Here is a 12588-nt window from a genome sequence, read left to right as displayed (position 1 = left end):
AGGACAAACTCTGTCTTCAGGAAAGAAATCAACACTGAGCAGTTACTTCTAGAACATTTTAAGGTAGTTAACATCTGATTGTTAGAGAGACTATCAGGAAATAGTTATTATTTATCTAGTTTGAAGTTTTTGTAATAATAAATAGTAGAAAATATTAGTGATTATTGACTGTATGTCAAGCAATATATTTGATAACCTAGTGTGCTAAAAGGTTTAAAGGAGGGAGAAAAATCTGTGTGAAAAGAGACATATTGTTTTCTCGGAGTCAAACTGGTCTACTGTAAGACCGCAGTTTAATTCAACTTAGTTCCTTGGTCCACTCCAGATTTTCATTTTACTAATTAACTGTAATGATGTTCAAATTTGGAACTTTTGATAACCAAGTAACCTAATAGAGCATTTTATGTAGACATTTTGAGGGTTTGATATGAATAGCCTGTAATTGTAATCGTATTGACCTTGCTTCATCCCAAAAGCAAAGGAAAAGAAATGACCTTGTACTACTTTTTGAACAGAATAAAGATGGGTGATCTAACAGCAGTGCAAAATATACTGCCTGGTCTGCAATGTGACCCAGACACAGTAGGTGTCTTGCTTAGGGTTTCTATTGCTGTGAGAAACACCACGACCAAAATGAGTTAGAGAGGCAAGGGTGTATTGGGGCTTACACTTTCAGATCACTGTTCATCACCAAAGAAAGTCAGAACAGGAACTCAAACAAGGCAGGAACCTGGAGGCAGGAGCTGATGCAGAGGCCATGAAGGAGTGCTGCCAACTGGCTTGCTCTTCATGGCTTGCTCAGCCTGATTTCCCATAGGTTCCAGGACTACCACTCAAAATCACCTCAGCCCTCCCCCATGGATCATTGAGGGCTTGCTGTTAGCCTGATCTTTGGAGGCATGCTCTTTCTTTCCTTTCTTTTCATTAAATTATTTATTCATTCACTTTACATCCCAACATCAGCCTCCTCTCCTCCCAACTCCTCTCCATCCCCCTTCCCTTCCCTATCTTCTCTGAGAAGGGCAACACCCCTCCATCACCCTTTCCCTAGCACATCAAGTCAGTGCAGGACTAGGCACATCCTTTCCCATCACAACCAGACAAGGTGGCCCAGTTAGGAGAATGGAAACCACAGTCAGGCCACAGATTCAGGAATAGTCCCTGCTCCAGTCATTAGGGCTCTCATATGAACACTGAGCTGCACATCTGCTATACATGTGCACCGTACCTATGTCCAGCACATGTATGGTCTTTGGTTGGTGTTTCAGTCTCTGAGAGTTCAAAAGGATCCAAGTCAGTTGACTTTGTTAGTCTTTCTATGGAGTTTCTATCCCCTTTGGATTCCTCAATCCATTCCCCAAGACTTCCCAAGCTCCATCTAATGCTTGGATGTGGCTTACTGCATGTTTCAGTCAGCTAGCTGTTGAGTGGGGCCTCTCAGAGGACAACTATGCTAGGTTTCAGTCTGCAAGAATAACAGAGTATCATTAACAGTGTCAGGGGTTGGTTTTTGCCTATGAGATGGGTCTCAAATTGGGCCAGTCATCGGTTGGCCATCCCCTCCTTTTCTGTTCCATCCCTGCATATCTTGTAGGCAGGACACATTTTGGGTTGAAGGTTTTTTCTTAATTAATGCTCAGTGCTCTCAAATGACTCTAGCTTGAATCAAATTGACAGAAAACTTGCCAGCCCAGTGGCAAGCACAGTGGGTAAAGTCACTTACCACAGAATCCTGGTGACCTGAGTTCAATCTCTAGATGCCATATTCAAAGGATAGAAATGACTCACAACAGTTGCTTTCTGATATCCACATGTCTCACAGCATACCCGTATCACCACACAAATGGAAAAATTAAATACAAATTTAAAAATTCTTACTAAAAATATATAGTACAATATAGTCATGACAATTATTTGTACATGTATTATATTTTGCAATTCCCACTATTCATGGTTAGTGAAATGAGTACCAGAGCTCACTGTGAAAATCTATATCATATTATATCATATCTATGTCAATTACTATATCATAATTCTAACTTTCATATTTAATGTGTTATTTCCTGAAAGAAAATAACAGAGCAAGCTAGACATTTTTCAACATGCATGGACATGAAATTGGTACACAGTATAATGTACATTTTATGAAAAATAATGCTACAGGGACATAGAATGTATTCTACTGGCCCTCTTCTCCTGAGTTTATTTATTTGTTTATTTTTATATAGAGTTCCATACAGCTCAGGTTGGCCTTGATCTCTTTATGGAAACAAAGATGATCTTGAACTTCTTAACCTGCTTTCATCTATGTGCTGGGATTATGTGTACATCCTAACATGCCAATTTATGTGATGCTGGGGATTAAGCCCCAAACCTCATGCTTGCTAAGCCAGCAGTCTACCAACTTAAATGTATCCTAAGCTCTTCAAACTCTTATAAACCAGGAGGAAGGAAAAGAAGAAGGAGAATGAAGAAAAGCTGGAGGAGAATAAGGAAGAGGAAGAGGAGGAAGAAAAATTTAGTCCATTAGATTAGACAATCAGCTTTATTTTTCAATTGTCTTCTCTTTGTGTTATGGAACTAGGAACATTATATTTGTGATTATGGATAAATGAGAAATTTCAATATATAATGTGCAATCTTTTATTTGTTCATTAAAACTCCTCCTTTTGATACTCAATTTTGAGCTTCAAAAATCTAGAGGAGGAACAAAAAAAGGTGACTAACAAAGAGTGACAACCTCCCTGTGCATAGTAAACATTGAAAAGAAGATCTCTCAGAGAAGCAGGAACTTTGTTAAAGGTAGAACTGCTCAGGGTCAGAACTAAGCCACCTCTCAACTTGTGAAGAGATGGAAAGGAATGGACCAGATCCTCAGGAAGCAGCATGGGCATTCCAGGGCTGAGAGGAATAGTACTACAGGCTGACCGAGGGAAGCTGCCTGAAATGAAACAGAAGATTAACTGGAGAGACACCACACACTTGAGAGGCACAAAACATCTACAGCTGCAAGGAAGGATGGTGAGTCGGGATCCAGGAGGTGCCAGTATTTCATGTGAGATTTTAGGATGTTCTTTCTCTTGATTATGATAGTGTGGAAGAAATGAGAAGCAATGGGACGCTAAAAGATCAAACAACTGTCAACAGTGGTACTTAGTCACAGATGATTCAAATGTCTGTGTAGGGATAGTGGCTTTAAAATTCGGAGCCTATGTGACATCTTAATTACATACATGAGATGAATGAGTTCTATTATAAAGAAACAGTGGGTAATACTCAAGTACTGTAAGTGGAGGATAACGTGACCAAGGGGAATTTTACAGGGTTGGTTAGGAGATATTTGTGAGACAGTCTGGAGGTGTAGTGTCTGTGAGAAAGGTGAGGCAGGAGAAGAGTCTACAGAGAGTGGGAGAAAGCACATGCAAGGAAAAGAATAGGGAGAGCATGATATTGCCACCAGCCATCATGAGCTCAATGCAATATAACATCTGTGAACTTCTGGCAAGAAGCCGCTTCAGGACTGGATGCTCAATTGTTTCTTGGGTTGTTCCAAAGTTCACATCTTGAAGGAGACAGAATGAAGCCTGGAGAAGGGAACACAACTGGATGATATGTTTCTCAATACAGAGCTTTGACATTCAAACACACCATATGATGCTATTGGAGATAGTGCGATGTATCACGAAATACAAGCCGATAAGTGAGTCCTGGTGTCGATCTTCATGAGTCACTGGATTAAAGGAGTCTTTGGATAACCTTTGAGATAATTCTAACCAGACCTCTCAGGAGCACCTCAGGATTGTTTGTGATGTTTGGACTCCCTCAGAGTATGTGACTTCTTCTGTTTTATTAGATAACTTTAAAATGTGTGACCACAAAGGATATCCCTTCAAGAGCTCCTAGTGGAAATGTTAGAAACCATTCATAATCCTTATAGTAAGGAAATCCATCTTTATGCCTTGCCCCTTAGTGCGGTAACCTCCATGCTAAGACCTTGTACCTAATACCCTTTTCTGCTGTTTTTTTTCTTACTATATTGTCTTCCCATCGACATTGAAGCTTAATTGATGATCCTGAGCATTTTCTAGCATAAGCCATGGAATTGAGGTAACAGGATGAAACTAAGCACTACATCCTTTCCTTCTTATTTACCTGTCTTGTTACCCACCATGGAAAGGAACTGTAAGGTAAATAGACAGGTAAAAGTTCATCATTAAAAGAGAGTAGGAATCAGAGTGACTCTTCTATCTATCTGACTACCTATTTACATATCTATCTATTATATCATGTATACATAGTCATATCTCTCTGTCTATCTGTCTCTCTATGATAGGGGTTATGGGTGCCACCGTGTGCATGTGTAGGTCAAGAGAACAAGTTTGTGCAGCCATACCTTTCTCTCCCCCCTTATATTCGTTCTAAAGTACCTGGCTTTTGCATCAAGTGCCTTCAACATTTCTGTCATTACATTAGCCCTAGAAATTGTGTTTGTTTATTTATTATGTGCCTATCATTTTGAAAGCATCTCAAAAAAAATGATCAAAAGTTGTAATAGCAAAACTCTACAAATATAGACAACTTTCCCCATAGTGGGAATAATGAGAAAGACTAGATAAATTAAGAGAAATAAATTTCAATGGAAACTAGAACAAAAGTAACAGTGTAAGAGAAAAAGGAGAGGATATTCAACTTAATCATTTCTGGTTCAATTCTGGAAAAAAATGATTAATATTGGTAAGAATAGACCACTTCCAATACAATAGAATGTTTCTGTTCACATAATGGAATCCTTTAAGATAAAGAATTCTGGATGTGATTCCAGCTCTTTCACAATTTCCTGGATTGACAGGTCATATATGTAAGGAGGACAGAATGTTCTCTATGTTATAGAAGACAAAAAGCGCTCAGTAGAATAATAAGAAGAAAAAACAAAAAACTATGGCCCCACAAAGACTTACCACAGAAACAATGAAAGAAGCTTTATCATATACAAGGGATCTGACCCTCAATCTAGACCTATATTATATATTCTCCTGAATCTGTGCTAAAATAACATTACAATGTGTTTTCAATCATTTGTCAGGCCCCTGTCCCTGGTGAATGACGTGGAAACCAGCCACAGTTCCTTGTCTCCCTACTTCTTGGCAACATCTGTGCTAGCTTGAGATTCAGAGTCAAAAGACCACACATGTAAGCACACTTCTATGACTCCAGAAGCAAAAGGAAAGTGGTACGATGGGGATTACCAGTGTTTTGCCCAGACTTCAAAAGGCCATTTGAGTGAAAAGTATTCATGAAAAATACTCATTTGTGTGCTCAATGGTTGAAAGAAAAGAGCAAAATGTGTCCATTCCCTATGTTCAGATCTCTTAATATTTATTATCACTTAGTACATGTCATGCTCTGTTCCAATAATTTCATTGCACAGAATTTATTTACACCACCCACCATTCTAGGTTATTATTATCTTTATTTTATAGATGAAGATATTGAATGCCTGAAGAAACTTAAAGTTTCCTTTTCAGTAATTCAAAACATGATGCAGCTGAAAGTTACATTAGTCAGCTTTCTGTTACTGAAACAAAATCGTTGAAACAATCTACTTAAGGAGGTAAGATTTATTTTGGGTCACAATGCTAAAAACTTCATTCTGTGATCAGTGGGTTCCTCCTCTTCAGCAGAGTCCTCATGTGGGTGAATAGCTGGTGGAAAACCTGCTCATCTTTCTAAAAATAGTAAGGAAAAATGGAGGGACAGAGAGAGGAGAGAGAGTGTGTATGATTGATCAAGGCTCCATTCCTACTATCTCTTCCAGGAGTATATCCCTTTGGTCGATTTAAACCAGGTTTTACCTCTTAAAGGGTCTATCATCTGCTATGAGTGTCACAGCCTGGAGAATAAAGCTTTCCCATAAGGGTCTATAGGGACATTAAAGATCCAAAACATGACAGGAGTTGCCATTCTCATCCTCTGCATTGGAGCCAAACAAAGCATGTATCAGTAATTCTTATATCCTTCAGGATACGGAGGACAAATTTATGGTAGACGAGATGGAACAGAACATCGAAGACCCATACGACAATTAAAGCATAGGCAGACCTTTGCTCTGGGAATACCTGAAAGAAAGGAAACAGGAAAAAGTTCAAATAACAATGGTTGAAAGCTTTCCAAAATGAGTACCAGACATCAATACATGATGTCTAGCTAGCACAGAGGACACTGCAAATATTATATGCGTACGGGAATGCCATATCCAAATGACAGAGCATTAAAGAAAAAGAAAATTATTGAAAGAAGCACAGGAAATGGACCAAAAGTAAATCCAGTTTCCTTTCACTTTTGTTCTTGTAAGAGGAGAAGGAAGCAAACTAAAAAGGCAAAGAAAACTAACACCCTGTAATGTTATATCTAGTAAATAATCCTTCAAAAGTGAAGGTAAAGTAATTTCTTACACACACAAAAAAAAAAGAAATTCAAGAAATGTGTTACTCTGTGTGGTGGTATACTCCTCCAATCCTAAACATCCAGAAGGCAGAGACAGATGGATATCTATAAGTTTGAGGCTAGCCTGGTCTACATAGTAAGCTTCAGGCCAGCCAAAAGTAGAGAGAGAAAACCTGTCTCTAAAAATTCAGAAAACAAAACCAAAAGACAGAATATGTTGCCTGTATACTTTCTTACAAGTGATGTTCTTCTGTGAGTAGGATGTGACTTAGAAACATGTCCGATCACAATGAAAGCTGTGCTAAGAGGAAAACTCATAGCGCTGAGTGCCTGCAGAAAGAAACAGGAAAGGGCATATGTCAGCAGCTTGACAGCACACCTAAAAGCTCTAGAACAAAAAGAAGCAAATACACCCAGGAGGAGTAGAAGGCAGGAAATAATCAAACTCAGAGCTGAAATCAACCAAGTAGAAACAAAAAGGACCATAGAAAGAATCAACAGAACCAAAAGTTGGTTCTTTGAGAAAATCAACAAGATAGATAAACCCTTAGCCAGACTAACGAGAGGACACAGAGAGTGCGTCCAAATTAACAAAATCAGAAATGAAAAGGGAGACATAACTACAGATTCAGAGGAAATTCAAAAAATCATCAGATCTTACTATAAAAACCTATATTCAACAAAACTTGAAAATCTTCAGGAAATGGACAATTTCCTAGACAGATACCAGGTATCGAAGTTAAATCAGGAAGAGATAAACCAGTTAAACAACCCCATAACTCCTAAGGAAATAGAAGCAGTCATTAAAGGTCTCCCAACCAAAAAGAGCCCAGGTCCAGACGGGTTTAGTGCAGAATTCTATCAAACCTTCATAGAAGACCTCATACCAATATTATCCAAACTATTCCACAAAATTGAAACAGATGGAGCACTACCGAATTCCTTCTACGAAGCCACAATTACTCTTATACCTAAACCACACAAAGACACAACAAAGAAAGAGAACTTCAGACCAATTTCCCTTATGAATATCGATGCAAAAATACTCAATAAAATTCTGGCAAACCGAATTCAAGAGCACATCAAAACAATCATCCACCATGATCAAGTAGGCTTCATCCCAGGCATGCAGGGATGGTTTAATATACGGAAAACCATCAACGTGATCCATTATATAAACAAACTGAAAGAACAGAACCACATGATCATTTCATTAGATGCTGAGAAAGCATTTGACAAAATTCAACACCCCTTCATGATAAAAGTCCTGGAAAGAATAGGAATTCAAGGCCCATACCTAAACATAGTAAAAGCCATATACAGCAAACCAGTTGCTAACATTAAACTAAATGGAGAGAAACTTGAAGCAATCCCACTAAAATCAGGGACTAGACAAGGCTGCCCACTCTCTCCCTACTTATTCAATATAGTTCTTGAAGTTCTAGCCAGAGCAATCAGACAACAAAAGGAGATCAAGGGGATACAGATCAGAAAAGAAGAGGTCAAAATATCACTATTTGCAGATGACATGATAGTATATTTAAGTGATCCCAAAAGTTCCACCAGAGAACTACTAAAGCTGATAAACAACTTCAGCAAAGTGGCTGGGTATAAAATTAACTCAAATAAATCAGTTGCCTTCCTCTATACAAAAGAGAAACAAGCCGAGAAAGAAATTAGGGAAACGACACCCTTCATAATAGACCCAAATAATATAAAGTACCTCGGTGTGACTTTAACCAAGCAAGTAAAAGATCTGTACAATAAGAACTTCAAGACACTGAGGAAAGAAATTGAAGAAGACCTCAGAAGATGGAAAGATCTCCCATGCTCATGGATTGGCAGGATTAATTTAGTAAAAATGGCTATTTTACCAAAAGCAATCTACAGATTCAATGCAATCCCCATCAAAATACCAATCCAATTCTTCAAAGAGTTAGACAGAACAATTTGCAAATTCATCTGGAATAACAAAAAACCCAGGATAGCTAAAGCTATCCTCAACAATAAAAGGACTTCAGGGGGAATCACTATCCCTGAACTCAAGCAGTATTACAGAGCAATAGTGATAAAAACTGCATGGTATTGGTACAGAGACAGACAGATAGACCAATGGAATAGAATTGAAGACCCAGAAATGAACGCACACACCTATGGTCACTTGATTTTTGACAAAGGAGCCAAAACCATCCAATGGAAAAAAGATAGCATTTTCAGCAAATGGTGCTGGTTCAACTGGAGGTCAACATGTAGAAGAATGCAGATCGATCCATGCTTATCACCCTGTACAAAGCTTAAGTCCAAGTGGATCAAGGACCTCCACATCAAACCAGACACACTCAAACTAATAGAAGAAAAACTAGGGAAGCATCTGGAACACATGGGCACTGGAAAAAATTTCCTGAACAAAACACCAATGGCTTATGCTCTAAGATCAAGAATCGACAAATGGGATCTCATAAAACTGCAAAGCTTCTGTAAGGCAAAGGACACTGTGGTTAGGACAAAACGGCAACCAACAGATTGGGAAAAGATCTTTACCAATCCTACAACAGATAGAGGGCTTATATCCAAAATATACAAAGAACTCAAGAAGTTAGACCGCAGGGAAACAAATAACCCTATTAAAAAATGGGGTTCAGAGCTAAACAAAGAATTCACAGCTGAGGAATGCCGAATGGCTGAGAAACACCTAAAGAAATGTTCAACATCTTTAGTCATAAGGGAAATGCAAATCAAAACAACCCTGAGATTTCACCTCACACCAGTGAGAATGGCTAAGATCAAAAACTCAGGTGAGAGCAGATGCTGGCGTGGATGTGGAGAAAGAGGAACACTCCTCCATTGCTGGTGGGATTGCAGACTGGTAAAACCATTCTGGAAATCAGTCTGGAGGTTCCTCAGAAAATTGGACATTGAACTGCCTGAGGATCCAGCTATACCTCTCTTGGGCATATACCCAAAAGATGCCTCAACATATAAAAGAGACACGTGCTCCACTATGTTCATCGCAGCCTTATTTATAATAGCCAGAAAATGGAAAGAACCCAGATGCCCTTCAACAGAGAAATGGATACAGAAAATGTGGTACATCTACACAATGGAATATTACTCAGCTATCAAAAACAACGAGTTTATGAAATTCGTAGGCAAATGGTTGGAACTGGAAAATATCTTCCTGAGTGAGCTAACCCAATCACAGAAAGACATACATGGTATGCACTCATTGATAAGTGGCTATTAGCCCAAATGCTTGAATTACCCTAGATCCCTAGAACAAACGAAACTCAAGACGGATGATCAAAATGTGAATGCTTCACTCCTTCTTTAAATGAGGAAAAAGAATACCCTTGGCTGGGAAGGGAGAGGCAAAGATTAAAACAGAGACTGAAGGAACACCCATTCAGAGCCTGCCCCACAGGTGGCCCATACATATACAGCCACCCAATTGGACAAGATGGATGAAGCAAAGAAGTGCAGACAGACAGGAGCCGGATGTAGATCGCTCCTGAGAGACACAGCCAGAATACAGCAAATACAGAGGCGAATGCCAGCAGCAAACCACTGAACTGAGAATAGGTCCCCCGTTGAAGGAATCAGAGAAAGAACTGGAAGAGCTTGAAGGGGCTCGAGACCCCAAAAGTACAACAATGTCAAGCAACCAGAGCTTCCAGGGACTAAGCCACTACCTAAAGACTATACATGGACTGACCTTGGACTCTGACCTCATAGGTAGCAATGAATATCCTAGTAAGAGCACCAGTGGAAGGGGAAGCCCTGGGTCCTGCTAAGACTGAACCCCCAGTGAACTAGACTATGGGGGGAGGGCGGCAATGGGGGGAGGGTTGGGAGGGGGACACCCATAAGGAAGGGGAGGGGGGAGGGGAATGTTTGCCCGGAAACCGGGAAAGGGAATAACACTTGAAATGTATATAAGAAATACTCAAGTTAATAAAAAAAAAAAAAGAAACATGTCCGATAAGGAGTGATGACATTACGAAAGGGTCAAATTAAAGATTCAATCGAATTTTTATTCTTAGTCATTCTTACAGAAATTGCATACTCAAAATAATAATGGCGACTAAGTGTTTAATTACTACAGCATGTGAATCAAAGACACGAATAACAATAAGGTTATTAATGAAAGGTGGGAAATGACCGTGCTTTCAATAGCAAACTTGGATGACTCGTGGAGGAGTGTCATTCAACATGAACTTGTAGTAAATGTAAATGCGTGCATATAAATCACATACATATTTTTTACGTGTATACAATCACAAACCCATTTTTAAAAGCAAAATTACAGTTGCTAATGCTAGGAGAAAAACAAACATGATCACAAATGTCCTATTAAAACTTGAGCTGACAGAGATTTTGTAGAAAACAAAACGGAGAGAAGATGAGTGCAAACATGGCACACAGAAATAGTTGTAAGTATAGAGGACATACATAACTGGTACTTAGAAACTGAATGTGCCAAAGAGTGTTGATGCTCTGCTGGGTCCCACACCGTAACTGAGAGCACCAAAGTGTGAAGAAGTCTGGCATCTTTGCCTTCATTTTGGGTCTCTCTAGAAAGACTTTAGTCAGTTGCTACGTAGGTAGGTAATAGCCCAAGGAGAATCTCTCTGAAACCCCAGCCTATCTAACACATCTCACCCTCTGTTGATGCTAAAGGCAAAAAGAGCAAAGGAATTGAGGAAACCTTAATGACAGTTTTCTCAGTGCTCTGTTCCAGGCCTCTCGAAAGTGCCTGAAGGGTTTCAGTCATCATCCTAGTCCCGCAGCCATGTCAGAGTCCAGGAGCAACAGGACTGTGTAGGCCATGTCGCCCAGTCATGAGGTCACGCTCAAGCAGAAGCGAGCCCCTATGGAACCAGCCTGTGCATTCAAACAGTAAAGACTTCTTAGAATCATCTTCAAAATCGTGAACTGAGGAATAGAAACTGAGACACACACTGACTGCTTGAATAGACATACTGTTTGTCCTACTCCAAGTATTTTTTCATTTTGCCTTGAAGTTTGTATCAAGGTCCCAAGCATGGACTTGGATTTGAGGGCTACTGAACATAGTCCTCTGTTCTTCTTAATGTGGTCATGCTGATTAAATCTTACATTATTTTGCTACCATCCATTTCTTTGATTGATATATTGTTGTATATATGGTATATTGATTGGTACATTGTTATGCTTGATCAATTCGGAATTCGGAACTGTTAGAGACATGGACTAAAGCCCCAGAAATGATATAACTCTGTTGAAAAATCACTTAAGATGTGAAAAATCCAATTGTACAAAGTAAAAAGCAAAGATTGTTAGTATGCCTTTAAAATCCAATGTATTGTTTACAAGAAGCCCATCTTAACTATGAAGACACAGAAAAATTCAAAACCATGATAGATGCAGAGAAAAATAAATCATATTAATCATAGGTATATTCGGGAAGACACACCTATGTGTGGACCTTCAGTCCGAAATGCCTAGTGGAGTCAGTGGATGGGTTCTGACAAGTGTGACCTGAGACTGGTGGCATGGGACCACCTTGACACTAAGGTTCCTCCGGTCTTGACCAGTGAGCACTTTGCGTTGTGTCTCTACCCTGTTCCCAGTCACGTTGGTTTGTTCTTCTGAAAGGGATGCAGCCTTCCAGTTTATCACTTTTAGTGACTGGCATGTGCATCCGTTTATGTATCAAGTAAAATGTTGAGTGGAGACAAAGAGGTACAAATAGCGAAAATACTAGAAACTGTTTAGTGTCTGAACATGGTTGTGGCTTCCCCCAGCCTGTCTCTGAAATATCACTGCTCTCCATTCCTCAACACAAGAAAGTACAATGTCTTCTACATTTTTATCAACTATCTACTCCACACTTATGCACAATTCAGTCAGACAGGGGACTTTATTTCTTACAGATATTAAGCAGCAAAACATTTTACAACTCTGTCTTTAAATTCTTTCCAAATCTGCAAAGTTCCAGGCTTCAGATGAGCCCAAAAGGTAGAGCAGGCACTGTTTGAGTTCCCCCAGGGCTGTGACTCAGTGAGGGGCGGGTTGCTTCTGCTGAGCTGTGACAAAGACACAGGAACTCTCACATTCTCTGGAGAATTGGAGTTAGTGGGATATCCCACTTCCTTCAGCAATGAA

At 39.5% G+C, this 12588-nt stretch overlaps 1 long non-coding RNA gene across 4 annotated transcripts in view; it reads right to left on the bottom strand.

Moving 5' to 3' along the window:
- LOC102546489 (uncharacterized) overlaps positions 1-12588 on the bottom strand; it is an 81762-nt gene that overhangs the window by 50769 nt on the left and 18405 nt on the right. For 2 of the 4 annotated variants that reach the window (XR_005492654.2, XR_005492652.2), the window contains one exon: positions 5601-6116. The exons of 1 other annotated variant lie outside the window; for it this stretch is intronic. This is a non-coding gene — a long non-coding RNA (uncharacterized LOC102546489). Of the gene's footprint in view, positions 1-5600; positions 6117-6681; positions 6775-12588 lie in introns of those variants that run through there. One more of the 4 variants, XR_595570.4, reaches the window with a different exon arrangement.

This window comes from Rattus norvegicus, chromosome 13, assembly GCF_036323735.1.
Source record: "Rattus norvegicus strain BN/NHsdMcwi chromosome 13, GRCr8, whole genome shotgun sequence".
In the NCBI taxonomy this organism is placed as follows: domain Eukaryota; kingdom Metazoa; phylum Chordata; class Mammalia; order Rodentia; family Muridae; genus Rattus; species Rattus norvegicus.
Note: the sequence above shows the minus strand (reverse complement) of the source record. Positions and strands in the feature narration are given on the sequence as shown.